Source organism: Delphinus delphis, chromosome 13, assembly GCF_949987515.2.
Source record: "Delphinus delphis chromosome 13, mDelDel1.2, whole genome shotgun sequence".
Classification (NCBI taxonomy): domain Eukaryota; kingdom Metazoa; phylum Chordata; class Mammalia; order Artiodactyla; family Delphinidae; genus Delphinus; species Delphinus delphis.
The window spans coordinates 54,877,979-54,902,628 of NC_082695.1; positions in this window are offsets into that span (position 1 = coordinate 54,877,979).

The window sequence follows — 24,650 nt, forward strand, 5'->3', positions numbered from 1 at the left end:
TCTTGTCATCTCCTATTCAGTGAACTTGTAACAAAGAATGACAAAGTATCACTCTCTACATCTCAGATTATATGTACATTAGAAGTTATAGCAAAATTTGTGCAATATTTATGGAACCAAGAGGTAACATGGAAATACAGAGAAGAGAAAAAGAAAAAATACAACAACTAAAGAGAAGGCTGAACAGAAAGTGAATCTTGGGAATCACATAGGCTAACCTTGCTCAGAGAATGTGATCTTCATGATCTGCAAGTTTTCATCAGAAAGATAAAACTAAAAATAAAATGCGTGGGTTAAGTGAGTGGGATATATAGCTTTAAAAAAAAGAAAGCAAGCGACTCAGAGCTTAAAGTTTTAGAAAACTCTGCCACAAGATCTGAAAGAATAAATTACATCAAGAGCTGTTTTAGTGTTTTCCTTATTTGGGGGAAGTGCAGTGTGGATTGATTTGGACTGACCTGTACTTAAAAGCCTGGGTATTCTTGGAAACAGAGCAGTTCTATTGCTTTATCCTCCTCCTCACACACAAATACAAAACAGTAACTTTTATACAATCTGACTTCTCAACTCCTGTCTTTTTATTTTCTCAACACAACAAGACAGCCCTCCATCCCAATCTTGCTCCGTATGACCTTCCCACCATCCCTGGATTTCCTGTTTTTCTAGCTTCTTTTTTTTTCTACTCAGAGAGTTTAAATATATGGAGGCAGGGCTGGAGATTTTAAAGCCAAGGTTGTGAAGCTGTTAAATCCTGCAGCTCCACCAATTGTTCAACATTAATTTTTAGTTCATGCCAATAACATGATTCAGTTGGAACACAGCTACCATGACTCCAAAGTACACATTGTAGTGTTTAAACACACACACACACATGTACACTCACACACACACACACACACACGCACACAAAAGCTGCCAATGAAAGAATAAAACATTTTGTTTGATTCAAATTGAAGCAGCATTCTACTGGATTGTGAAAGCCCACTGTTGAATTCTAAGAACACTGAGTAGCAAATAGAAATGCCAGAAGAAGGGGAAGAAAACAGGAGGAGGTCACATAAACACTTACGTGTCCACTCAACATGCCTCGAAGAGGGCTACACAGAGAAATTCTGATAGCCAATTTGTACCGTTATCAGATACGACATATTGAGCACAAATTCATGATGCTGCAGTAGGCAACGTCCTAGAAAGCTCTCTGTGAACAGGGAACTGCATCTTCATGCCACTTGGTTGATTTTGCCACATACTTGAAGAAGTAATTAGAATTTTTCTAAATAAGACTTTGGTATTCCTATGTGGGGTGGAGGAGGGAAGGATTGGGAGTTTGGGATTAGCAGATGTAAACTAGCATATATAGGATGGATAAACAACAAGGTCGTACTGTATAGCATAGGAAACTATATTCAATATCTTGTGATAAACCATAATGGAAAAGAATATGAAAAATAATATCTATATGCATAGCTGAATCACTTTTCTGTACAGTAGAAATTAACACAAGATTGTAAATCAACTATACTTCAATAAAATAAAATTTAAAAAAGACTTCTGTATTTCCATGAACAAATCTTTTCTATCTGCATCTCTTTCTCCTTTTTTATTTCTTTTTTAATTCTCTATTACATTTGAGGAAGTACCAATCCTCCAAGGACTAATCCCCAGCCCCTTATGCCCCAGATCCTAACCTTGTATTTTTGGTTTTATGAAAGATAAAATATTATAGAGGAAATCATTCCTTATCTCATGTTCTTTTCTCTGCCAGATCATTCATGCAAAATGTTCTGGCCCCCTGACGTCCAGTACTGTAGCCAGGAACCACATGTGGCTGTTGAACACTTGAAATATGACTAGAATGAATTGAAATGTACTGAAGAACTACACAACAGATTTCAAAGACAATACTAAACAAACAAATGTAAAGCATCTCATTAGTAATTGTTTATATTGTTAAATTTTAAAATGATAATATTTTGAAAACACTGGATCAGTAAAATATATCATTAAAATTAATGTCACCAGTTTCTTTTACTTTTTTAATGTGACTAATGTAATATTTAAAATTGCACATGTCTTTTTCTTTTTTTGTTTACATTTTGGTGGGTTATCTTTTGCTTTTGGTGGCAAACATCCTCCAATAGCTTCCTGAGAAAACTTTCATGACAAATTTTCTGAATCCTTTTATATCTAGTCATATGCTTATGTGTTTGTTATTTATTTGTCCTTGTCTCTACTTTTCTCACTATCTAAAAAATTTCTCCAAAGATAGTCTCTGTTCACTTGGTTTCAAAACTGTCTACATGCTAAGGACTTGCAATGTTAAGTCTTTAGGTCATAATTTTTTGCAAAATTTGAGATGACTACATCCACATTCTTATCAGGCATATTTACTTAAAAGTTATTCCATAGACATCTTACGTATAACTATAATCCTTTACACACACATGTGAGCTCAGTTATGTAAACATATACAGACTTGTTTGAGTCTTCTCAGTCATAGCAAGTGATATCATTGGAGTATTCAGTTTCTCAAGTCAGACATCTAAGATTCTTCCTTGATTCCTTTCTACAGACCACATAACTGCAAATCTTGATTTTTCTGCCTCCAAAATGTTTAACCAACCTGACCATTCATCTCCATTTCTAGTGGAATCAGTTTTGTTTGAGCCTCCACAATTGTGTTCCATGACTTTCTCCTCACTGGACTTCCTGTTTTTACTCTTATTCCTTTCCAATCCATTTCCTGCAGCCAGCAGAAAGAGTAGACGATGTAAAACATAATCTTATGGTGAAAATCTTTAACCACTCTCAAAATGAAGTACAAACCCATGAACATGACTTATTTGGCTCCTCATGATATGATAACATCCAGCCTCTCCAATCCTTTCTCATACCACTTACAACCTTGCACACTCTGTTCTAGCTCCTCCTGGAAATCAGTCATTCATTAGCCTCTTTTAAAAATTTCCAACCTCTTTTCTGCCTCTGGGTTTTAACCCTTACACTCTCTAGGCTCTGCCATAGATCTTTGCATGACTGGCTCCTTTACCCAAGGCTTCACTTGGATATCATGTACTCAGAGAAGTCTCTCTTTGCTGACCATCCAGTCTAAGATTGCTCCCACTACTGCAGTATTCTCTATTTCCTATCACAAAGCTCTATTTTTCCTTTACAGCAATTTTTGCAATAGTTTTCTTTTATTTTAAGTAAATAAAAGTTCATTGTACAACACCTTCTCTGCAAAATACTAGCTCTAATATGGCAAAGACCATAACTGTATTATAGATCACTGTCTCCTGGCCCATGCAAAATGCCTGCCATATAAGAGATGCTCATTAAATATGGACTGAATAGGACTTCCCTGGTGGCACAGTGGCTAAGAATCTGCTTGCCAATGCAGGAGAAATGGGTTCGAACCCTGTTTCTAGAGTATCTCACATGCCGTGGAGCAACTAAGCCCACAAACTACTACTACTGAACCTGCATGCCACAACTACTGAAGCCCACATGCCTACAGCCTGTGCTCTGTAACAAGAGAATCCACCACAATGAGAAGGCCATGCACTGCAACCAAGAGTAGCCCCTGCTCGCTGCAACTAGAGAAAGCCTGCATGCAGCAACGAAGACCCAACACAGCCAAAAATAAAAATTTTAAAAAAACAAAACAAAAAAATGGACTGAATAAATAAGTCTGTACTTACTGGTCCCTAGGAGTTTTTTTTCATCCCATAAATTCAAGTTTTATAATTATTGGCTAAATATAGCAGGTGTCATCATCTTTTAATGCTTCTCTTGAATAGTAGGAAATATGGAGGAGAATTATACATTTGCATTTATCATCAGCATATTCATATACTGAGAAAGTCTCAGCAGAGGGATGAATATCTTAAGTCTGGAACATCGACTAAGTTTTTTATTGTGAAAATACACTTTTTTTCAACAATGGAACCACAAATCTACTGTCATTGGCAATGGGCATTTAATCCTCAGACCATCATATGAGAGATGAGGAGGAGAATATGGGTATCCCATTATAACTTGTCCATATATCACTATGGAAACCTCTCACACTATGATTTTCAGTCATTTACTTCTGTACTCCTTGCCCAGCCATTAAAAAAAAAAAATCCCTCAAAAAAACAATGAAAATAGGATGAGAGGATTTTTAATGACAGAATTGAATGCTTGTTACTTGAGTACTATTTACAGATTCAATTTTGAGAAATGAATAACCCAACTTGAAGAATTTGGCTAGGCAAGAGAAAAAAAGGAGAAAAATGGGTCTTTGGTGGTATATAAAAGCAGTACATCATAGCTTCAGCTCATACCAAAGACAAGAAAGCAATTAATCAAGAGTAACTTATAGAAATAAAATGGATGTGTGCTAAACTTGTATAAATGCAAGCTTTGCTTGATGGCACTCCCCATTAAGAAACAGAAATTGGAAATTTGAAATACCATATTATAACTTCAGTGAAATAGCTGTATTTTTATATAAAAATTTCAACCAGCCAGTTTTATTCAGAAGTTGAACTTTTCTGTAGCTAATTTAAAGGAATCACTGATCTCAATGAATTACTAAAGTGTTAGTACAGCTATTGTTAAAATGGGTAAAATGTCTTCAAACTACTGAACTTGCTGCTTGAGCTTAATTCTAAGCTCTTTTAAAATGTTCTTTCTTCCCTCTATGTTGAAACTTGAACGGAGGTGGGTGGAGAAAGACATGCCAGGAATTAAGATAGTGATTTTGCAAATTCCTTTAAGAATTGTGGTTTGGTTCTTCAGAAAAATCAGCACAAATGAGGTAAGTTCTTTAATATAAAAGTTATATGGCTGCAATTTGCATTCCATTAATCTGGTCTTTAAAAGTTGCCTTTCTCCCCTCTTTAGTCTGGTCTTTAAAGGTTGCCTTTCTCCCCTCTTTCCAAACTGTCATATCACACTATCATGTTAGAAAAATGTTATTTCTTGCTAAGCATTACAGAACTTTAGAACTAGAAGGGGAATTACAGCTACTCTAGTCAAACACTCTCATTTTCCAAATTTGAAATTTGGAGGCCAGAGAGTTTACATGGACTGCAAGGACCTGGCTCACATAATGGCAGTGCCAGTTCTAACCAGGGCTTATATCTGGAAGTGCTCTCAGGGGTCATAAAAGTATCATTAATGAGTCCAGTGGGAAGGATGTGAAACAGTAGGGCATGTTGGAGCCAAGAGAAAGTACAAGACCATATGCATGAGTTGACCAGTGAGCAAACACATTACAGGTGTAAGAAGTTGTGTATCCAACTTCAAGCCCTGTGATCATTCCATATACTATATTGTGATATACCGTATTGACTCTCTACTTTAGCTCCTTTGATATTTATGTTGAAAATAAATTAGATGTTCTACTTTAAACCATTGTCAAGTTGTTCATTTGTATATCCTTTTGTGTCAACTCATTTAGGCTCAGAGAAAATACAGATCTATATCTTGGACTAAAGTGAATAAACATTTTCCTTTGGTTTTGGGACTTACTTTATTCTAACAATGTTTTTTAAAAAAAATATTATATACTTTACTATTATTTAAAGGTATATGATAATTGAAATTGAGTTAGTTCTATATGTTACTCAACAGGAGAGTATTTTGTTTTAAATATTGTTTTTCAAAATGTTCCCAAATTTAAAGTGTTTTCTTTTTCTCCTCTAAGACTTCCCTCCCTGTCATTTCTGGCTATATATCCATAACTTGACTGTGAGCAAACAATTTTTATTGCTTCCCATTAGCTGATCTCTGCTTCAGTCTGATCAATCCCTTTATTGCACCATCTCCCATAGGTTTATTATCAACCTTAAGCCATACTTTGCACCATCCCAAGAACTTAGAAAACTACCTTGGCTGTCACCTTCTTTAGGAGGCTCATGCCATCACCCATTCCTTGTGAAACCTGCACTGCTTTCTGGGTGGCTCTGTCCCCTGCCAGCTTCCCCTAGATGGCCTTCACCCCCATTTATACCATAACATTTAGCACTCCTATGGTTTTTTGTTTGTAGAATTCTTGAGGATAGGAAACATACTTTCTCCCCTCTGTGTATTTTCCAAATGGTCTAGTCTATTTTATGGTACTTGATCAAACTTCAACAGAGAAAACTAATCAATTTTTAAAATAAAAAATCTTAGGGCTCAAAGAGATTCTGACAAGAAACACAAACAATCTCATTCTTTTGATAGTTTGAAAAGCAGTGAAGGCCTGGTAGGCAGGATAATTGGCTGAAGTGGATGCTATTGAGTACACACTTGGTATTAGAATCCAGTCTCCCGAGTACTAAGCCAACACTTATTTCACTATCTCCTATCTCGCTCACAATACCCAGAGATCATTAAGAACAGAAGAAAGAGTAACTTGCCTTGAAGAGTTGATGCACATTCTTGTCTGGATACAAGACACCCGGGCTGGGCATCCAGAATGTCAGCTCTTAGCTCCTTCAAAACAAAACCACCTGAAATAAAGCAACAGGCAGCGAGGAAAGCTGTCAAGTCCCCATTTGCAGTTTCTAGTAAAGATCACAGGAAAAATAGACTCCAGCTTCAATTTGTCTTTATTTCAACTCCTCAAGGGCTCAGCACTAGCCGACTGCTGGAATTCTGCACAAGCATGTTGACCAGCTTTATGCTTGCTTCTCCTCCTGCCTGTTACACAATTAGTCCCTTGTTAACCACAAACCTGTAGTATCTTTCCCCTCAGGCTCTGCTCCTCTCTGTGTAGCTTTTAACCCCTTCTGTACATACTGTTTAAAACACTATTAAGGTGCCCCCATGGATGCCTGAGCGAAACCTTGGTGCCTCGTTGGTTTCCAAAGTAATTAGTTTACAGGTACATCTCATCTAACTGCAAAATCAGGAATAGATCAAACTCCCCCATCTGTGAAAGATGGTAGGAATGCAAATGCTACTCTTCCAGGTAACATAGCAAAACAGAGAGCATCAGAAGCAAGATACCCAGAGTTTCAGTCAAAGGAAAGATTGGAAAACCATTGCTTTTTTTTAAGCCCCAGAAAGAAAATTACCTGGGAAGCCAAAAGGAGAAGGATGAGTCAAACAAAAGCATCTTGGTGTTATCCTGAAGGTTTTTTCATAGCTGCTCATGTTTTAGTGAACGCCCCAAACTTGGAAAGCATGTGTGTGTTCAGGAGGAATCAGTGAGATTGTTAACTGAGGAAGTGAAGGGAACCCAGTGTAGGGAGGACAGGCACTTCTAGGAGTGCCAATAGGTCATCAAACCATGTGTCTTCTCACAGGCAGAATTGACTTAAAAATCAGAACCTAATTAGTAATTGCCCTCTTTTTTCAGATCTTTCAAAAAATAAAATACCACTAGGAAATGCTCCCAATTTCAGATTCCATGATCTGAAAATCTTCACTTGCAAGAAGTACATAGCTTTCCATATTCATTATTAAAGAAGAAAAATAAAGATTCCAACTGTAATAAGCAAAATAACCAGGTATAAAATAAAATTAAAAAGCACAAGAAATTGTAAGAAAAAACCTGGTTATTTCAAATAAGAAAAACTTGCAAATATAATTTCAGAGTCATGCAGCAATTATAATCAGAGGAAATGGGAAAGAGAAGTGCTAGATGCAAAAGTCTCATCAGTTTTCACAAAGGAGAAAAATATAGATTGTGAAAATTTTATCTCAAGGACTTGGCATTGTTAACTAGTAAAATTGTCTAATTAATTATTCAGTAATTGATTTGTCCCTATTCAAAATATCAAGAAATGAAAAGTGGAAACAGTGTGTTGTGTGTTTTCACCAAAAAAACCTCATGTTAAAGTAATCTTTTTATTGTTGTTTTTGGTGGGGTTTTTTTGATACTGTTGCTAGACTGCAAAATCTGGATGTTTCAGTAACAACATTGCTGGATTTCATCAAAGTTTTTCTCATGAAATAATTTTTTAGGCACCGGGGGAAAATGTGTAGAACATTTGAATAAAGTCAATGCCAATTGAACTTTGTTTCTTAAAGGATGAATGTCAATCCAGAGAGAGATCTTAGAGCTGTGTTGCTTCTTTCCAAACATAGGTGTCAGATGCCTGCTATGTGCTAGAATTTGAGGAAACAGCAATGAGCAAGATCCAGACAGGCAAAGACAGGCCCTCCCTTGTCTTCATGGAGATTATATAAGTTTGACTTATTAAAAAGTGGGTTGAGAAATAGAAGGTTATGATTTAATCCTTAGATCTTACAAAGTCAGATGAATAAATCATCACATCAGAGACTTCAGGTTAAAAAGGTTAGGCCAAAATGATGCATCGTACCTGAAAGCAAAATAGTTCATAAGGATAAACGTAAATTTGAAAATCTATTTAAAACCAAACTTAGGGATGTCTCTTGAGGCCTTGAAGTTTCGGGAGACTGTAAGATTAGAGGAGGTTAGAATGTGATTTAACTTTTAAAATAGTTAATCAAGTCTTAAATTGTATAAATAAAGGTAAAGTTTAGTGTCCAAAATAAGGGAAAATTAACTACACTGATTAGATCAACTTGGAAGTTTTCATTTTGCTTGGGACACCACAGTTTTAAAGAAAAATTATGTAAGAACCTAATAATGTGAAACATTAGGCAAGTAAATAAAAAAGAGTGGTACATGTTTACCAAAAGAGTAAATGTTTAAATAGGACAAAACTAGCATTAAGTGATGAAGATTACAAAGATACAAATTCTGTGCTGTTGTATTTACCTACAACATAAAATAAGAAGAGAGGGTTGATGTTTAATGTGGTAGATACTAAAAGTGACCAAGCACACTCTGAATGGCAACCTGTCAGGAATGTTTTAGAAATGACCTCTTAATTAGAAATGATTTTGGCCTAAGTAATATCTCTATGATTCCTTCTGATCTTCTAGATCTAAATCTGTGAGACTATGTAATAGAAATATTTTCTTCTGCACATTTGGCTTTAGATGAATGTTTCCTCCTGAATCACCATTCTATAACCACAAGAGATGGACAGTTATTAAGTGGGAATGGTTTCTCCAATTTCTCTTGCTTTGATCTATGGATGTTATCATCTTAGAATCCAAATCCAAAAATAAGTGAACTTAGCATCTCAATCAAGCCACATTTTACCTTGTTTATTGTACTTTGCTCAAACAAAATATTAACATTCCTCCTATTATGAATGTAAGGAACGGCACCAAGAAACTGGGAAGAGCTTAAACAAGCTTTATTTGGGGACGCTCCCAGGCGAGGTTCACTGGTCCGAGAGAAAGGGACCAGAGAAGTCGTGCCCGGGTGAGGGCTTGGGCAGAATTTATAGGGGAAGAAGGGAAAGGGGTGTGGCGAATCCGGGAGGGCGCAAGGTATTCCTTATTTGGTGGTCTTTTTGGGTATCGTGGCAATATCTGGTGCCGGTCGCATCAGTCTTGGGACCGTTAGTCCCGCCCCTCGAAAGGCGGGAAGGCTGGGCCGGTTGGAAAGTCCCCAGGTCAGTTTCTGGAACTGGGTGGTCCGGAAAGTTTCGGTCTGATGCAACCTGTGAGTCTGATTGCTTTCCCCTGCCTCGGGCCAGTTGGCCTTACAATGACTATCGACACTGCTTTTATCTCCAATTTTTTCTAAACACAATTCAGATCATTTCATTCTATCCACATTTTAGATTTTGGGTCAATTAAGCTTCCAGTTTCTTTTAGTCTTTATGTTAAACTCAGAATCATTCCAAATTTGCCATGGTTTATGATATTTTAGGGTAGTTCCAGGGATATGATGCTAATTCTCTGGTTTGCTGGTATCCAATTTCAGAATTCTCTGGAGTGCTTTCTCCAGAGACTGACTTTCTGTCTCCTTCAGGAGAGAATAGTAGAGGCTGTCTTCTGCCTGTGTTGGGTGGAGGGATCCTTCCAGCTTCTCTCTACCCACTATTCTAGAAGTACTTGTTATCTAACCCTGTGTTTTTCCAGACTTTGAGGTACAAATATGCTTGCTTTTTCTTAAATTATTCCCTCAGCAGAATTGCAGGAGATGATTTTCCCCTGTTCTACTTAGTTACCACTGGTCCATCTGTTACTCATTTTCCAACATTTTGTTGACATCATTAGTCTGGAGTCATTTCCTATCTTGTTCTTCTTGTCCTCTTGAATTTATATCTTTATTTTATTATGTTGTGTTTTCAGAAGGAAACATACAGTATAAGTGTTGATCTGACAGGTTTAACCAGAAGTCTCATCTTTATTTATTTATTTATTTTTCATTTCAAACACTTGAAGCTTTGTTGCTGTTTTTTATTAATATTAAAACCAAGGAAATGACAGGCAAATGAATCCGAATTCCAATAGTATATATCTCTGTCCAGGGGAAATTATACATGGTAATAATTCTTTTTTTCTATTCTTTAATATTTCCTAGATATTACAACTGTACTATTTTTATAAGAACATCTAATTAAAATAACCAAAATAATTTTTATTCAATATTTTCCATTACTGTGTAGTTTTAAAATAATTTAAATAAAATAATTAACACAACAAAATTAATTGCCTTAGTTTTTATATTAAAAAAATTCAGAGTGCATATTTGAATTAAAAGAGTTGAGAAGAATGGTTATAAAATAAAACAATGTATTATGGAGTGAAAGTTTACTGGGAATAGTACTTAAAAAATACAAATCAGAGTGATTGATTGAAATTTAGGACTTGCACGTTGTGAAGGTCACCATACTTCTTTTAAAGGTATTTGTTAAGAGTTTTAGATCCAGGACATTGCCTCCAAGAGCGTGGGGTTATGAAGTTAAGGCCTGGCAAGCTAGGCTCAAATGATTTAGGCTTTAAACAGTTAACCTTCTCATTCTTCCAGAATTTGTTGGAAGGGTCTCCCTTGGGGGATTGTGAGTACCAAGCTCTACTCTTGCTTACAGGTTCTCCATGAAAATCCCTGGATTTTTTCTGGGTGGGGACTGGAGGTTGTGGAATCCCAGAGGAGGATTATTGTTAACATTGTTATTTAAAAACAGAGTAAACAAATAACAAGGAATTCACCGTAGGGAATGTACTGCCTTGAGCTTTGAGATAGGGGGGATTCAAATGGGATTTTCTAAATTATATTGCTCATATTTCTAATGGAACAGATGTGGATTTAAAAAAAAATAAAATGAAATGAGTTGCTGAATGGTATTCTCCAAAGCAGCTCCCACCATACCAGCCAAAATTGAGTAGACTAAATTTATAGGATACATTTTGGTGACATTTTTACAACTTATGCCAGTTCAAGTCCATTTCATCTGATTTGATTCCATCTATTCCACTTCACTTTATCTCATGACAGGTCACTTAGATTTCCCTGAGCCTAAGTCATTAACCTTTTGGATACACATTTTTAGTATTTATTAGTGATATTTAATATATTTAAATTGGTGACTTGAATTTCTGTAACTAAACTCATGTCCTTTTATGTATGTACAGTTATGTCTTATACAGACTTAAGCTTTTCCTCCTCTGGACTTCCTCAGAGATGAATGATATTTAATTAAGTAGTTTAAAAAAGATGTTTGTAGGGCTTCCCTGGTGGCGCAGTGGTTGAGAGTCCGCCTGCCGATGCAGGGGACACGGGTTCGTGCCCCGGTCCGGGAAGATCACACATGCCGCGGAGCGGCTGGACCCATGAGCCATGGCCGCTGAGCCTGCGCGTCCGGAGCCTGTGCTCTGCAACGGGAGAGGCCACAACAGTGAGGGGTCCGCGTATGGCAAAAAAAAAAGATATTTGTAGATTTTGTGTTGCTGTTTATAAAACAAATTCATACTCATGGTAAAAAAAAATAAATTGGAAAATGCAGTAAAGTACATGAAAATAAAGCTGTCTATAATCTTACAACTTTCAAAAATCCAATTGTTGCAGGAAAGAAAGTGGAGCCAGAGAGGATGGTCCTATCCCAGGGTCCGAGACCCTGGTTAAGCTGCCAAGTGTGGGTTCTTAGCTTCTAGCAGGAAGAATTCAAGAGCGAGCCATAGTAAAGTGAAAGAAAGTTTATTCAGGGAGATATACACACTCCACAGACAGAGTGTGGTCTATCTTGAAAGGTGACAGGTCATGGGAGAAACACACCCCACAGACAGAGTGTGGGCCATCTTGGAAGGCTAGAGGCACCAGGGTACGGGGTTGTCAGTTTTTATGGGCTGGGTAATTTCATAGGTTAATGATTGGGAGGATTATTCCAACTATTTTAGGGAAGGGGTGGGGATTTCCAGGATTTGGGTCACGACCCTCTTTTTTGGCCTTTTATGGTCAGCCTTGGAACTGTCATGGTGCCTGTGGGTGTGTCATTTAGCTTGCTGATGTGTTACAACCAGCATATACTGAGGCTCAAGATCTAGTGGAAGTTAATTATCCATCATTTTGGACCTATTTGGTTCTAACCAGTTTATGCTGTGTCCTCAATGGCTGTCATTCTTTTAAACATTGTGCTCTGCCCCCTTCCTGTCTCACAAAGATACTATACTATAACATTGTAATCCTACGGGCTTTTTTTCTCATAAACAGACAACTTATTATTGCTGTTGCTTTATAAATTTGGGCTCACAATCTATGCAATTTTGCATCCTGTTTTTTTGAAAATATATATATTACTCTTTACAAAAATGATTTCCATTATATTTGGAAGGAACATTTTCCTTAGCTCACACTTGGACAGCACTATTTTTAATGTATAGATGGTTCTTATTTTATTTTTTAAATCACCTCATTTCTGAGCATTTGAATTGTTTCTGGCTATCACTCTGTGTGTGTGTGTGTGTGTGTGTGTGTGTGTGTTTGTGTATGAGTATATATGCATATATTGTAGGGAAGGAAAAATAATTTTCCCTCTACCCTTCCAGGTTCTTGGCTGAGATTGTGTAATAATAATTTTAAAAAATTAATAGGAGAAAAACAAACAGAAGTTTAATAACATGTATGCTTCCTGCATGCAAGAGAGATATCTGAGAAAAACTGATTAACTCCATGAAATGGCCCAATCCGCCACCTTAATTAAATACCACCTTCATCTGAAGACAAGAGAAGGTGTTGGGGGTGGGGGAAGCCCAGGTACGGGAGGTTGTTAAGCAAAGGACAATCAACAAGGGAATGGTTGTTATGCAGATTTAAGTCTATGTCATCTCCATTACTAAATTTCTAGAGATTTCATCATCCTCCTTTTCCTGATACAAAGAGAAAGATACTCTTACAAGAGAGATTTCTTTTTATAAATGTAAATGTCTCTTATAAAAGGGTAAATTCTAAGTTTTTAGAGCTTTTCCTATATAAGCTCTTTCTTAAAAAATTATCAGCTCAAAATAACACTTATGCCAAATAATCTTCGGCATATTTTGAGGTGGCAAATTCTGCTCCCTTCATACACACACACACACACACACACACACACACACACACACACACACACATTATATATGTGAGCGCGAGAGAGAACCAATACAGAGAGACAGAGACAGAAACAGACATAGGCAGAGAGAGATAGAGATCTCAAATAAGATATTGTGAAATAAACAAAGATCAACAGAATGAATAAAGAAAAGGCTATTCATTCAGAGCTTGTTACAGCAAAGGAATCAACCACCATCACTTGTGTTTTGATGGAGACTCAAAGGCAGGCAGAGGAGTGGGGAAGCTTTAGAATGAAAAAAAGGAAAGAGTTCAGGTATTGGCCTGATTAGAGACTACTGGCATGAGGAAGCTATAAATGAGCCAACTAGAAGAGGGCCATCCTATGCTATTGGTTCAGGACACATTTTTGGATTTCTCTAGCTGGTCCTAAATTGGAAGTGGGGGAAAAAATTAGAAAGCTGTCAATTATCAGTCAAGTCCTGCCTGACATTTTGGGCCAGTTGTTACAGAAATTATTGTTTATTTCTGGATTGTTACTAGAGATAGCAGTCTGAGTTCCCAAATTTCTGACTAATGGCTGTCTTCTCGGCTGGTAATTGTAGATAAGGTGTTAGTTTTCTGGCTACAGTGCTACAGATTGTGGATCAGAGTTTTATTTTTATATATGATCTGGCCATTGTTTGTATATTTGGTCTCTCAATATACACACTCCTTTAAAATACTTCAAATACACATAGGACATTTATACAAATTGATTATATCCTAGATGACCATAACAATTTCAGTAACTTCTAATTGATATTGTACAGACCTAATCACATGAACAAAATGCGGTAAATTAGAAATCAACATAAAAATCAGCATAAAAATAGCAAAGAAGAAAAGGAGAGGAAAGAAGAGGAAGAGGAGAAGGAGATTGTTGGAAAAGAAAAGAAAGGAAAGAGGGAAGGGAAGGGAGTGGAAGGGAAGGAAACTAGTATCCACATTAACCACAAAAACTTCACAACTTTGGAAACTAATTAACACTTATAAATATGACAAAATACAAATGGAAATTTCAGTTATTTAGATACAATGGAAGTTCCACATATCAACATTCATGGAATCCAGATAAAGTAGTGTTTAGAGGGAATTTTATGACCTTTAATGTACATATTAAGCAAAGCTTTAGTGAAAATCTGTGTAGGTTATTTTTTTCAAAATTATTTGGCTATTTTAACATGTTCAGATATATTTCAAGAATAGTTTTTACTTCGACTTTGTAGAAGTATTGAATAATGTTTATCCAGATTCCCCATTTTTTATTTTATTTATTTATTTATTTATTTAGGTTGTGTTGGGTCTTCATTGCTGTGCGCGGGCTTTCTCTAGTTGTGGTGAGTGGGGGCTACTCTTTGTTGTGTTGTGCAGGCTTCTCATTGCAGTGAATTCTCTTGTTTCAGAGCATGGGCTCTAGGCTCATAGGCTTCAGTAGTTGTGGATCACAGGCTTAGTTGCTCAGTGGCACGTGGGATCTTCCCAGACAAGGGATTGAACCCATTTCTCCTGCATTGGCAGGCGGATTCTTAACCACTGCTCCACCAGGGAAGTCCCCATTTAAAAAAAAAATTATTTTGCCACATTTGCTCTTTCTCCTTATGTGTATATATTTACTTGTTCTACAGCATTTCAGAGAAAGTTGTGTACAGTATGTCATTTAAACTTAAATTCTCCATAGTATATTTTCTATAAACAAAGAACTAACTCTAGTACAGTTAATAAATCCAGGAATTTTAATATCGATAAAAGAATACTATCTAATCAATAGCCCATATTCAAATTTCACCAATAGTATCAGTGTTCTTTATGCTAACCTTATTTCCAGGATCCGACTCAGAATTTAGTAACCATGACAGGACTCACTAGGCCTTTTAATCTGGAACTGCTTTGCAACACTTTTTTGTCTTTCATGAAATAGTTTGAAAAATACAAACAGCCTATTTAGTTTGTAGCTTGTACCTTACTTGGGTTTCCTCACAATTAGATTCCGGTTACTCGATTCTGTCAAGTATACAACAAAGTAATGTTCACTCCAGAATGTTGGTTTCTCCCATTATTAGTGATATTATCTTTGATCATTTGGTTTATGGGTGTCTGTCATGTTTATTTAACTTTAAAGTTTGTTTTTTGTTTTGAATAAAAGCTATTGTGAGGAGATACTTTGAGTCTATCTAAATATCCAGTTCCTCATCAAATGTTTGTGTTTGTTGATAATTCATACCAGAATCATTATGTCTATGGTGATTACAAAGTAGTGACTTTTCTAATCTCACTGTCCCTTCTACATTTATTAGTAGGCTTTGCACTGTAAGAGCTTTCCTTTCACTATATTTATGTATTTACTTGTTTATTTATATGTTCCTTATCTTTAAAGAATCATGGAATTTTACTTAATGGATACAAATTTTTGTCAATGTATTTTATGCCTTTTTCGGGTAACCTTCTTGCAAGTAGAGTTTTCTGAAGTAAATGCATGAAATTCAACCAAGCTGCTTTCCAGAAAAGCCAGATTTGAATTCCTATCACTAGTGTATTAAAATGCTTACCTCACTATATTTTCTGGAGTTTGATATTGGTCAATGCCATGGGTGAAACATGAAAACTGATTGGTATTTTATTCTACAATTTTATTTACTAATAATATTTCAAATTTATTTCATATTTATATTAGTATGCTCACTTACGTCTTTTTTTCTTTTGGACTGTTGGTATTTTTCTGACTGATTTTTTAAGGATACATACTTTGACATACAATTGTCGTTAAAATATATTTTCCTGCCAATCATATTTGTGTTGCCAATATTTACAAAAGTCCCTGCAGCTCAGGAAGTTTCTCTAACCCTCCTTTCATAAAATTATCAAGAGGATGGCCAGACACCAATTTACCTGTCTGAAACCCAAACCCCTGGCATATTATTTATTGTTTGCAACGTGATATCTTGTGCAGACAGATGTCTCTGTAGGAACATTACCTGGCTGCTGATTTGTGCTTTACCACTGGACACTGTAACTCAAATTAGTCTCAACTCTGTTCTGTAGCCTGAGGATAAGTCCTGTTTTAAGCCCCTTATTCCCTCCAGGTACAATAGCCTTGGGTTCTGCTTGTCTTGAAGGGAAATTCTGACAAGTAGAAGATACATTAGGAAGAATACAGATTGTCAAAGCCTTTATGTTCAAGCCAAACCTGTGGTGGTTCATCTAGATTAACAGTTCTCGGTGTGTGGCCCTGGCAGCTTCTCAAGTGGTCAACAGGATTGAGACAATTTTCATAATAAAACTAAGATTTCATGTTTCTCCTTCATTCTCATTCTCTCATAAGTATACAGTGGAATTTTCCAGAAGCTACATGATTTCTGATATTGCAATAGATTGAAGAAAAAACACATATGGGAATTCAGCCATCTTCTGTTCAGTCAGGCACTAAATAGATCTACAAAATGTAAAACAATAATATCATTGGAATTATCTTTATTTAAAACATGTAGTTATTTTGCATTAAAATATGCTACTAACATTAGGATGTAATTGATTTTTTACATTTTTATTTTTAAATGAATTATTTAGTTTTTTAAGTTTAATATCTAATATAGTAAATAACAATAGATAAAACCCACATGAATGAAATCAGCAGTTAGAATAAAATAAAAAAAAACAATTTTGTCACCTCTCTGCTGAAAACCCATCTATAATTACATTGCACATATAAATTCTTAATAAATGTTAGAACTCTACACTGTGTGGACTGACTCATGCCCACATTAGTAGCCTCTACACAACTCACTTTCACTCTGGAAGTGTTATTTACACTGACCTTCTTTCAGATCCTCCAAGTAATCAATTTCTTTCCAATTTCTTACAGATGTTGTTCCCTTTGTCAGGAACATTCCTCTTAATGTCTTGCATGGCTACCTCATCTAACCTCCTTGGAGATACCATTCCCAGATTACTGTCCTGTCTTTAACTATTCTCTAATTTTTTTTTTTTTTTTTTTTAGTATCTTGTCCTATTCCATATAGACCTTGCTGATTTAATAAGCAAATCAGGGAGCAAATGGACTTGAACAAAACTAGTTCTTGGGCATGGCTTATACTTCCCAGGTGATAATCTGCTGTACTACCCACTCCTCTCTCTGGTTTCCCGTTCTTTTCCCAAATCCTGAGGAGCAGAGAACTCATTTTCTTGTCAGTTTCATCAAAATTTCACATTTTAAATAATTTTTCTATGAAGTTAGTTATGTTTAATGGGACAGTTCTAAAATTCTGCCAGAGTTGATGCCTTCTGTATAGCCTTTCCAAGTACATTTAAATATTGATTGTAAGCATCTAAAGACAGGGAGAAAAAATTATATGCCTAACACACACACATGCACGCACACACACAGACATCATACCTAACCCACAATGAAATACAATGAGTTATCTGACCCAACATGTTAAGTGATGATTTGTGATCATTTATGTATGAAAATACAAATACTGATAATGTCTTAGCTGTGTTTAGTCTTGTCTCCATCACCACCATTGTACAGCATTTGCTAATTGACAAGTGAACTCAATGAAAACTTGGTAGAGGATGAGCCTGGTATGCTATGATAAGGAAAGTGTAACCAGATGCGGTAAAATTCTTGTTGGATCTTTTACTTCTGAAATAATAGGTGATTTAAAGGGAACTTTAAAAGAAGACTTGGCTTAGAAGATTGAAAAGATGGAGAAAATCCACTGGAGGACAAATTTTTTAAAGATGTGTTTAAAGATGCAGTGAAGTCCTGACTTGCTTGTAGATCACTCAGGGTACTTGGAATTGACTAGGATTTCTATACTTCAAAGTAATATGGAAGTATCAGAGAATTAAATTAACTGTCACCAGAGTGGGTTACAGATACACTTTAAAGAAGAAAATGTCAATTTTCTACCCTCTTTCCTTTTGTACACTCCCCAGTTTTCCATTCAAGAAAGTACATACATCCAGGAAGCTCATTGCTTTCATGATATCTGAAGTCATGCTGGTCATAGAGAAAAGTGAATTGGATTTGCCAAACCCATTCCTATTAAGGTGTACATACTTTTGGTGTTAACTTCTCCTAGAAAAAATTTCATTTTAAAAAAACAGACTTGATGAAGACCTAAGGGATGCATGACTGTTATCAAAGCCTGCAGTGATAGCAAAGAGAGCTCTAGTGGCAAGAGGCTTGCCTAGTTCTCTCAAATGACATATACAGGTACTTACTGTTCTTCATCCTTTCCTTTCTACAGCACAGAACTCTAACCAATTGACAGGCAAGCACACTACTTGTGAACTGAGCATGATTCACACATCTCTTAATATTTTTGTTCAAACTGTGTTCTCTACTTGGCAGGTCCTATATGGTACTAAGAAAAAGTCTAAGTCATTGAGCCAGCAGAAGTGGGAATGAATCCTGCCTCACCCTCTTCCTACCTGGAGCTCCATACACAATTATATTCTCACTGATATTGTTTCCTCATCTGGGAATAAGAATAATAGATCCTGTTTTAAAAATTAGAGATGACATTAATACACGTATGGGTGCTTCATACATTAGCTAGTTTGATAGATATTATAGTTGTACAATAGACAGCACAGTTACATGAATGTGACAGATCAATACATATAGATCTTTATATACAGATCTTATTCTGTCTCTATACATGCATATTAGGTATATTATACATAGTACATATGCTGTCCCCACTTCCTTTTTTATACTTGTTAATCTAAGCTGTCTCCTCAGTTACAACATTGTCCAATCAGAAAGGACAGTGGCCACAAACACTGGGAAGGTCATCTTTGGCCCTACCAGCTGCTATCAGCCCCATATTAGTTAAATTCAGTGTCCATATTAAACAAAACTTCCTCCTTGATGTCGTTATCGATACCATCCGTTGTTTATAACATCTCCCTCACTGGATTCCCATGGCACCTTTTCACTAGTCTATTTTATTTTGATAATTGAACACGTTTTAATTAACATATTTTCCATGTTAAATTTTCCATATGCCACCCCCCAAGTAGACTGTAATCATTTTGAGAACAGGGAATATGTCACACTTCTTTCATAACTCATAATATCATGGGAAATACCAGCCTATGAAAGGTGCTTCAAACTATTTGTTGAACTTTATTGAAATGAGTCTGCTAGGAATGGGAATGAAACTGCCATCACTCTCTGATCACAACTGAGCCCTCTTTTCACTCCCAGCTCTGCTGGCCCTGCACCCAGCCAGTGACCCACCCAACAGTGCAAATGCATTTGCCATTGGTTTGGTTAATGTGTCACTATGCCAGAATAGAAAAAAAACTTTTTTCTCATGTTCAGTACAATAGGTTCTCCTATTCTGAAGTGGAATAAGTTTCCCAGTATGATTGCTTTTGAAGAGGAATATTTCTATGAGAAAAAGCTGGAAAGAGTTTGCTCCTGCTCTGACTGCATTTTTTAATCATCACTGTTTGCCCCTCCAGTGCATCTTCCCATTTCTGAAGCCAGGCTTGTGATTTTGATGCACCATCATGGCTAAATACAGTATATCATTTCAGCAGGCTCTTCACATTGTGTTATTGTTAATGATGCTTTTTATTTACCAGAACCATAGGCAATATGATATTACTCTCATTCAGTGAGCCCGGCAGGAGACTTTTTAAAAGTGTAATGCATTTGCTCTTATGTCTCTGATCAGGTGGATCCGGCCTGGAAAAACTCCAAGTTGGATAATTACATTTTTGCTACCTATAATTACCACCACCCATTTGAGAGCTTGTTGCATTCTTCTCCTTTCATACTCCACACATGAGTAGTGTTTGCTGAACACTATTTTTAAAAGAAAAGAAAATCAGCTAGTATTAACCTCCAGGAGGTGAGGGGAGATTATGGATAGGTTAATGGAGAGGTCGGAATGGACACTTCTGAAACTGAAGGAACATCATTGAAGTTTGCCTTTATTTTTCTCATTCCTTCAAAATCCATGTCCCTTTTCCCTTTTTTCCATGACCCATCTTCTCTCACTTTTAGATAAACAGCATTCTCATGCTATTATGACTTTCCCCATAATGAGAGGAAGTGATCTAGTAATATCATTCTTACTAAAGCATATACATTATGTTTCATAACTTGTCCAGAGGAATTTGAACTTTATAAATGATAGCTACTGGAAGGAGCAAAGGCAGCATAAGAGGACTGATTTCCAAAGGCAGGAAATTAGAGCCCATGTCCTATGAGAAAAGAGATCTTTTCAAGTGGGGAGTGCAGTGCATACAACTAAATTCCCTCTCATGCTTACACACAAGAAATGCACTGCTTTTTAAAGTAAAAAGAAATACTAGATTCTACATTTCATTGTCTCTAATAGGTTACATTAGCATACAAGGCTCTTTGCACATAAGGTGTAACAGGGTCAAGAAGAATGTATTTAACGTTTCTAATGTAAGAGATCCCAGGATCAACCATTTTTTTTAAAGAGGAAAAGCACCTGAAGTCAAGTGATGAAGGTGAATGACTAAGCTGAGTGATAATATCTGAGTACAAAAAGGTATGACCTTGAGATCCATAAAGTAAGACTAATTTTCAATCCTGCCTGGTAGAATTAGAAAGGATGCCATGGCAGGGCATCAATCTTTGTATCATAGTTACATGAAGGGATGAGTTTTAAAGGGAAACTTCTGCTTTAGTGGGTAATACCCATTTTGATGGTGTGTCACATTTTTTTTTTAATGGATATACATGATGTGCTCTTACTCCTTTCATACCTCTCCCTTCTCTTTGGAGACTTGGGTGCACACAGCATCCCTATAGTTCATGTCAGCCTATCCAAATGCCTCTCCCTCAGAGTCACATGCAGTTTACCATCTAGGCAATAGCTCAACTGACAATGAGAGCTGACACCACTGTAATGGAGGAGCCCAACACATATTTATGGAACATTAATTCAGTCTATAATATTATAGTTGTCAATGTCGACTAATGTAGATTTTTATTTTATACATTTTTGCTTTTCTGGTATGCCTTGATTTTGTTAATTCTATCCAGATTTATGGGGGAGTTTGCTATATATCACACTCGGTCACCTTTCTTTGCTTTTCTGATGTCACAGACAGTCACATGCCTCTTGAATCTAGAAATTATTTGAGGCAGGGCTGAGCAGAGTGATGGACTTCTCTGCTTACACTGGACTCAGAACAGAGCCAAGGTGACTCTTAAGGGAATTGGCCACATATCAATTCACATCTGGAAGTGGTGGTGGCAGTGGACAAAACCAACTTACACTCTGAAGGTCTAGAAGGCAAGCACATTTTTTGAAAAAGGTGATAATTTAAATTTAAATATGTTGCATTTTAGGTGCTGACAGGACATAAATGGAAACATTCCAAATGAGCATACACATTTGGGAGTGATGCTATTTAAAAGTAAGAAAAAAAATATGGTATTAGGAGACATTCTTTCTTTGAGGTCCTTTTAAATGTAATGAGTGGGGCCCTGTTTAACACTTGGGCTTATATTCAAAGTTACAATTCTTTTGGTCACCTGATTTGACAGTCACTGCTCAAGAGTTTCTCTGGTCTCTTGTCACATTTTGGCAGTAAATTTGGCTCATATTCTCAGTCTAGCATCTCATGCTTGTAATACTGGTTTGGGTTTCTATGACCTATGAACACCATCATCCCATAACTTCTGGTATTTCCCAATTGGTTTTAGTACAACAAAAAAGCAGCCCATTAATGACAGATCTGGAATCTTTGCCTTGAAATATTTTCCTGTTCCATGACTCTCTTTGATGGTCAGAGTCCTCCTGAATTTATTTCTACTGCTTTTTTTAACTTCACAATTTGATTAAATCTCCACATTTTTTAAAGCACAATTTGCCAGCCTTCCAACTTTGGCCACTGCTTTTTCCTTCAGAAACTGTATCCGTACTTAGAGTCAGTCCTCCTAGACTGACTACGGCTAAGTAGACTTACTACCACCTCTAGTCCTACTGGTTCTACTAGTTTACTATCCACTAGAGCAAGAGCTGAGGAACTTTTTCTATAAGACCCCAGATAGTAAATGTTTCATGCTTTATGGGCTGTATATGGTCTTCTTTGTCAATCTTTTGCTTATTCTTTGTATTTTTTGTTTGGTTTGTTTTTACAACCCTTTGAAAATATTGAGAAAAAATCTTAGCTTGGCCATTCCAAAAAACGTACTGATCCCATACCAAAAGGAGGAAAAAGAATGGATTCTTATTCTGTAAAGAAGTCAAGAAGACTGCAGAGAGATGATGAATCATTACCACTAAAAATTAAGGAGATAAAGTGGTGATTTTGGAATATGTAATTTTACTAGGGAAATTCTTTTTCAAGTAAATGCAATCACTTTCTAACTTTTCTGTTTTGTGTGACTTTTCTTTATCTTGTGCTTCAAACAGGGTCAATATAACCCTGGTCTTCTACAAAGAATTTAAATAGTCCCAAGAGTCTGTTATATTCTTTCAAATCAAGTACAGCGTGTTTGTAGTTCCTCCTTAGAGAATAAACCCACATTGAGTTGACTCGGAATTGGACTGGACTTCATGAATAGGCTGTGTTTGAGTATGGCTATGCACTTAACAAGCCATATGATAAGATGACCTTTCAAAATGCTTTTCACACCCTTGGTGTTCCGACTCTTCTCGAGGTACTATTTTAGATCCTGAAGGATTTTTTTTTCTTTGCAAATTCATATTTAATGGAAGATATTAACACCATAAGCCATGTTATCTGTCCCTTGGCTTAGTCATATTGGCAGACAGATCTTTTGGACAAGTTTTTGCAGAAGATACAATGTAGCAAAGTGAAAGAGAAGAGGGAAGCAGGCATGTCCCAAGAGACTGTGGGGAAATGACCAACAAAAAATCTCTGACTAAAAGTTTGCTCTTCTGAACTTTCTTCAAGAACCTCCATTTCTTAGTAAGGATTATTAGTTACTAAGTATCATAAATTTATACTGATATCCAGAGAGGTGAATCCCAGGAAGGGATATTCCAGAGACACTTTTGTGCCTTCATAGCTATTGAAATAGCTGGGCCAAAGAGAATCTACCATCAGTCTGCTACCTGGGAAATCTCTGCTGTCCTCCATCAAATTCAGGAGAAAAGAATGATCTGCTAAGAAAGATTTCCTTCCCAGTTTATTGAATTAACAAGCCAGAAAACAAACCCACACATACCCAAGCAGAGGGGAAAATTTTCTTGGCTTGATGAAACATCTGCAAACAAAAAACTATGAATTCATACTACTAAACTTCAAAGGGCACGAACATGATGAAATAATGGAGTCATGTGATTGAAAAAGGATTCTCATTTTTGCAATATGGGGAAGGTAATTTGAAGAGTTCATTTGAGATTTCTGAGACTATGCATTCAGTGTCTCTTTCAAGAATTTGAGTAATTTGTTACTATTTTAAAAATTCAACTAGTGCTTCAGGCCACCTTTCAGTTTTCTGCTATTCTTTTGGTGCCTAGCATAGGGCTTGCCCATTGTATGGATTCAAAGAGATATATTGACAAATTGATTACATTTTATGCTAAAGCTACCGTTGAACTTCATAAATCTCTTCTATCTCAAATTTGTGACTCTGAATACATGAAAAAGGAAAAAGGCAATGTACCCCTCTTTGCCCTGCCTTAGTCACTCATTGTCCTTGTATCTAGTTCAAAGATTTATTTTTTTTAATCAAACCCAATCAAACAATCCCTCTAACCAGTTAACCTTTCAGGTTGTTTTCCCCTTATTTCTGAAAGTTTGTCTTCACCTGTCTTCTTTCAAGTTCAGAAAGAGCCAAAATGATACAGTGAGATAGTCTAAAAAATAGATGGAAAAGTGGTAACTTAATTAGTAGAAATATGAGGAATACTATATATCCTCCCCCTTTGGCACTGTAAACACACACACTCACACACACACACACACACACACACGTACAATCTTCCTCATGGTCATCTATTCTGAAGTTCTAACCAATAGACTGATATTCATGCATTTAGAATGCTCACATCCCAGGCCCTTATCAGGTGATTTGTACCTAAAAAATGCCTTGCCAAACAGATAAAGCTAAAGGGAGAATTATTGGCAGAATTTCACAAGGAATAAGAAAGAGGACTGGGAATAGGGATTTGGCAATATGGTGTAGTACTTCTTTTGCTGGTATTCCCTTGCTAAATGTATCTTATGACAACATGTTTTTAAAATATTAAGCATTTTAAATGTTTTCTGGTATTCATTTAGC